This window comes from Ptychodera flava, chromosome 16 (genome assembly GCF_041260155.1).
Source record: "Ptychodera flava strain L36383 chromosome 16, AS_Pfla_20210202, whole genome shotgun sequence".
NCBI lineage: Eukaryota > Metazoa > Hemichordata > Enteropneusta > Ptychoderidae > Ptychodera > Ptychodera flava.
The window spans coordinates 35,693,053-35,699,540 of record NC_091943.1 but is presented as its reverse complement, the minus strand read 5'-3'; positions in this window follow the sequence as shown (position 1 = coordinate 35,699,540).

Below are 6,488 nucleotides of genomic sequence, written 5' to 3'. Positions count from 1 at the left end.
TGCAAACAAATTTATAAGATCAGGTATATTGAGAGGTGAAAATAAATAAAGATCTCTTGACTTCCGCAAGACAGGTGCTAAATTATATGTAGTGGTGGGAAATCAGGTATAAGTCTTTGCATTTTGCAATGGTTGCTGCCATTTTGTCGGACAACATATTCCACTGAGTAATACAATTTATCGGCAGTTTTGAAGATATTTCATGATTCCAAATTTCCACACTATCAAACAATGTTGATGTTTGTGTATTACGGCACGAATAATAAAAAATGTAAACATGGCGAATCAGTATTATGGTAAATTGTCATCCTATTCCAGTGCAGTATACACATGGTCACATAGTGCCCGTTTGCTACAATATTTGAAAAGATTTAACTTTGATGAGGGCAAATATCATGTGCACATTCTCATTTCCATGTATTTGATGCAACTATTACAACATATGTTTACACACACAGATCTTTGAGAAATGCTGTTGGTTCAGTTTCCTGCCATAGAATTTTGATCACTGTCACTTCAGTTTTGATGGCATTCAAACACATACAACACGATTAGAACTAATTTGGGATAAATGGATCTTCATATTTTTCGAATTTCTTTTAAAGCTGAGTTGCAAATACCAATCCTTTATTACTCGTTTCATCTTTTCCGCACAATTTCTCTGAAAGTTTGTTCATATCCACAACTCGGAATACACGCCTTCTTATATCAGTAAAATTAAAATTTTAATGGACCAGAGTGTGTAAAGAAAACCATGGCAGTTTTTATTTGATTTATTTGATGGCGGGATGCATAATGTCAATGAAAATTTGCTGGTGTGAAGACGACCAATTTGAGATTCTGAAAACTTTCAAAGATGAATTTGCCATATGTATAGAGTATGGAAATCCGGTCATGACATGCGACCTGCGACTTCAAAACTGCGACCTGCGTCCTGCGAGTTTGAAACATGCGACCTGCGACTTCGGCATTTAGACCTAGGTGTAACCTGCGACTTCACAACAGCGACCTGCGTCCTGCGTGTTTGTCAAACTGCGACCTGCGACTTCACAACTGCGACCACAGGGTCCTCGAGCTCCGATGATGATGGTGATTAAACATTTAAAAATGAAGAAAAATAATATATTTGGACTCAGTAAAGTTGTTGTTGTTGTTGTTGTTGTTATTGTTGTTGTAGTTGATAGTATTTGCAGAAAATGACAAATTATGCGCTGCAAAATTCAATACAGCCTCACTGTACACATGGAGGTAAGCTACCTCCATGCTATACACAAGCGCTGCAAAATTCAATACAGCGATATTGATGATGATGATGATTAAATATTTAAAAAGGGAGAAAAATAAAAATTTATTGGACTCTGTAAATTTGTTGTTGTTGTTGTTGTTTTATTATTGTTGTTGTTGTTGTTGATAGTATTTGCAGAAAAGAACAAAGTATGCGCTGCGAAATTCGATACAGCCTTACTATACTATGCGCTGCAAAATTCATTACAGCCTGTGCGTTGCCGCCCAACTATACTATGGCCTATGCGTTGCAAATTCAATACAGCCTAACTATACATGTGCGTTGCCGCCTAACTATACTATGCGTTGCAAATTCAATACAGCCTAACATTACCCAAGGGTTGTCACTTCATTGCCACACACTTTTTTTTCAATCGCCAAAAATGCACCTAGCAAGCATCGAAATCGGTAAAATTCGACGTAGGGTCAAAGCACATTGGTCCTTCTCAATCATACTCAAACATTTTTACCTCTTACCGATGAAAAGTCGAGAAATCAGCAGGTTTTTCAACGCATCTTGTCGTCTCTCACATTCCAGATTTAAAAGACCGCGCGGTACATTAAGTCAAGTGGGCGCATTTCAAATCGAACCAATAGCTGAGCCCGTACTGAATGAATGGGCCCGACGTGAAAACCCGGCAGTAACGTAAGTTTCTCACGTCTTTGGAAAGAACTTTCTCTTGCTATGGGTGAACTGCAACTGTTAAAGTTACCAGAATTTCATACGCAGACAGTGTCACCCATAGTCTTCAAAAGACGTAAGAAACTTACGTTACTGCCAGGTTTTCACGCTGGGCCCATCCAGCTCTGCTATTGGTTCGATTTGAAATGCGCCCATGTGACTTAATGTACCGCGCGGTCTTTTAAATCTGGAATGTAAGAGACGACCAGATGCGCCGAAAAACCTGCTGATTTCTCGACTTTTCATCGGTAAGAGGTAAACATGTTTGAGTATGATTGAGAAGGCCAATGTGCTTTGACCCTACGTCGAATTTTACCGATTTCGATGCTTGCTAGGTGCATTTTTGGCGATTGAAAAAAAAGTGTGTGGCAATGAAGTGACAACCCTTGGGTAATGTTAGGCTGTATTGAATTTGCAACGCATAGTATAGTTAGGCGGCAACGCACATGTATAGTTAGGCTGTATTGAATTTGCAACGCATAGTATAGTTAGGCGGCAACGCACATGTATAGTTAGGCTGTATTGAATTTGCAACGCATAGTATAGTTAGGCGGCAACGCACATGTATAGTTAGGCTGTATTGAATTTGCAACGCATAGGCCATAGTATAGTTGGGCGGCAACGCACAGGCTGTAATGAATTTTGCAGCGCATAGTATAGTAAGGCTGTATTGAATTTCGCAGCGCATACTTTGTTCTTTTCTGCAAATACTATCAACAACAACAACAACAATAATAAAACAACAACAACAACAACAAATTTACAGAGTCCAATAAATTTTTATTTTTCTCCCTTTTTAAATATTTAATCATCATCATCATCAATATCGCTGTATTGAATTTTGCAGCGCTTGTGTATAGCATGGAGGTAGCTTACCTCCATGTGTACAGTGAGGCTGTATTGAATTTTGCAGCGCATAATTTGTCCTTTTCTGCAAATACTATCAACTACAACAACAATAACAACAACAACAACAACAACTTTACTGAGTCCAAATATATTTTTATTTTTCTTCGTTTTTAAATGTTTAATCACCATCATCATCGGAGCTCGAGGACCCTGTGCTGCGACATGCGACCTGCGTGTTTGTCAATATAAAGGAAAAGTTCGGATAATCGATTTAAATGCCTAAAACAAACTAATCGTTGTCAGATTAGTACAACATTTACTGTTAACATAACGAGCACTAGCAACGCTCAAAATATGCCCTAAAACAAAAATCCTTATAAGCGTCCAGAAACTCCGGTCGATGCTGGGTCATGTTAATTATAATATGACACCACACACCGGATCGCTCACTATAGAGTCAGTCAATAGTGGCTAACTCTCTCAATAACGAATCTGGCTTCTCCTCCTCGGGGACGAAGATGACTTCATCACACAACCAAGCGGAGGGGATATAAAACAAGAAAGTGACTGATGAAGGAACCCCATGTTTGGTTCCGAAACACCGTTAAGACGAATCACTCGATCAACAAACCGGTTTACCGGGGACCCAGATGATTAGGGTCAAAGCACTATCGATTCACTGGTGTCTCGCCATGTATTCCACACAAATAAATGCAATGATCCTTTTATTCACCATATCGTAATATTAAACAATCTTGGTAGAGCCGATGTGTGGAGTTGCCCTCATTTTCCTTTATATTAAACCGGACTTTGAAAGCAACCGAACAACACGTAGACCAACACCGCTGTGTCATCGAAGCTCACCTCTTTCCTAAATGACACCACCTATCAATGATATTACTTGTGACTGCTTTTAATACTCTCAATAAACACCAAATACCTAAAATCATGGATCAGGTCGTGATCTCGCAGGTCGCAGTTTCAAACTCGCATGTGGCAGCTAGGCCAGAGCACCCGGAAGTCGCAGGTTGCAGTTTGACAAACACGCAGGACGCAGGTCGCAGTTTTGAAGTCGCAGGTCGCATGTCGTGACCGGATTTCCATAATAGAGTACATTAATTTAATGACTTTATGCATTCCCTGGAACCAAGGATACTCGTCATCTCAAGCCATTTTATGGTAGGGATAAGATTAAAGTAAAGATTAAAGTAAGAGAGGTAAGATAGAGACAAAACAAACAAACACAGTAAAGGAATAACAACATATAAACTTAGCGCCGAGGATCTTGGTCTCTCGAGGCTACATGGGGGGTTATGAATTATACCATCTTAGTAGCTACATACGGCGCAAAGATCACGTCGCCTCCCTCATTGCATAGTGCAAACGGACCTTAGATCATGTTACTTTATTTGGAAAACGGGAAGTATTGGTACGTACAATGTTTCCAAATATTTCATTTTAGTGCTAAAGGAGAACTAAATGGAGTTTGGAGCACTTTGAATCGCAATATTGTGTGTCTTCTGTAAACTTGACAGAGTCGTGAGATGCAGAATTCGCGGAAAGAGGGAAACATGCAAGACAATTATTCTCAATGCTGAAAAGCCATCGGAATTGAACAATTTTCTCATTAGATTAAGGAAAATCACGAGACACCATCGCACAAATTTAGCCTTAGAGAAACAAATTACAAATAAGCTTAAAACTCTATCTTTCAAACTCAAATAGCGACCCTTAAATGTTAACTGTAAAGAGAAAAGTTAACATTTTTGGATTTCAATGATAATGATCCGCTTGTAGCTGATTAAACTAGGTGACTATTGTTGGAAAATTGATATGGTAGGAAGATTAATATAGCAGAAAATCAGCATTCTATTGATTGTCGTCATATTTTTAAAAATTTCAAAGCAAAAAACAAATGGTTACGAGTTCAAAAATGTATTTAACATTACAAAAATACCGTAATCTTAATTGCCACCGTTAAATCAATTTACTAGTTCAACAGTAAGATTGCAACTACTTGACAATGGTCAGACTTAAACTTACACTTTTAAATCGGGCTTGCATTGTATTCGGTCACTCATGCATTGAAATGATCTGTGTGTAAAGTGCCGGGAAATGGGAGGGCCTATATTTAATAGCTGAGCGGGTGTGATAGAAATATTATTCTTTATGAACATGCCCGTGCTTGTCTAAGGTAAAGCGTGTTCATAAAGGGGACTTTCCCATTTCTGTTGAAGTCTGGATTCAGATATTACCAAGCAAACAATGCGAAGGTAACCATCACCGAGGAGGGGAACTACGGCCGAATTTTCATGGTTTCACTTCCCCTCAAATAGAATTTAAAAGCATTCACCCCGTCTGAAACCGCCAAAGAAAATTTATATCACAAGAACATCAAGTAGAGTACATTTCTTGTCGCGACTTCCGAAGACTGAAAAGGTAAGACCAATACGATACCAATTCACACAAAATAAGCTACCGCATATCTGCCAATTGGCTCTCCAAGCTAACGTTCACGGTATAATCGGCCAGTGTTATAGCTTTAAAAATTCTTTTCCGATGAAAGAAGGGAAGTAGTGCGAATTATGTCTGGAAGTCATTCGCTGTGCGTGGTTCGTGTGTTCTCTAGCTTTGCTGATTCCAAGGTATAATCTTTCTGGCAAGACTGTAACATACTGAGATCATATACTATGTCACAATGCGAATAACTATCACCAAATGGGCTGTGTGCCTGTGTATTGACTATGAAATGCTTACTGAGGCAAGTAGGCCACCACGAGGAAGATATAGGTTCAGTGCGCTTCAAGTGTGTGCCAATTTTTCTGTACATTTTATTGGATGACTGATAACAAATATTTGCTCTAGCACATCGCAGTGCCTTGACTTTCAAGATTTGTTTATTTGTCACGTATTATACTCTGCATTTTATTCATGTGGAGAAATACCACGAACACCTTGGAAGAACCGGGCAAATCTCACGAAATCTGCCGATTACGGATGATTGTAAAATATCATGAAAATGATAAAAAAGATGATTAAGCTAGCAGTATAATTACTTCGAGTTGAAATGCGAAAGGTGATATTGATAATCATAATTTGCTATTTCCAACAGGGCGGCATGTTACCAATTCTAGCCTCGAAACAAATACAGAGCTGGTATGACTTCCAAACACTGACCTCAGACATGGTCTGTGTCGTGGACGAAGAGATAGAGAAGGAGGTAGAAGATACCTGCATGGCGAGCGGCGGCATACATACATTGACGCATTACAATACGACGGGGAGTGTTATTATGCGCAGTGTAGGCCATGAAACCAACAATTGTCTGATGCAGAACTCGGCTGCAGTGATTGCAAAGCCGCTGATTGAATCGCAGAGGGAGAAATGTAAGTATGACAACCATGATTGACGATAGCCCGGACATTATAAATGCTGATTATTACAGTTGTATTTCAACCAATGTCTCATAAATGTCATAATGAGGAAGCTAGGTTTAATCTTTGATACTGAAAGTGGATTGAAAGGTGGATTTTTATATATTTTCTTTTATCTTCCCATCTCAGATCACATCAGAGAACATCACTACGTTGTGCGAGGGAAAGCGAAGCGAGCAACCTTACTGGAGTTTGTCGAGTCTTCCGCCTGCGTAATGACATTCTATGACAGACGAAGG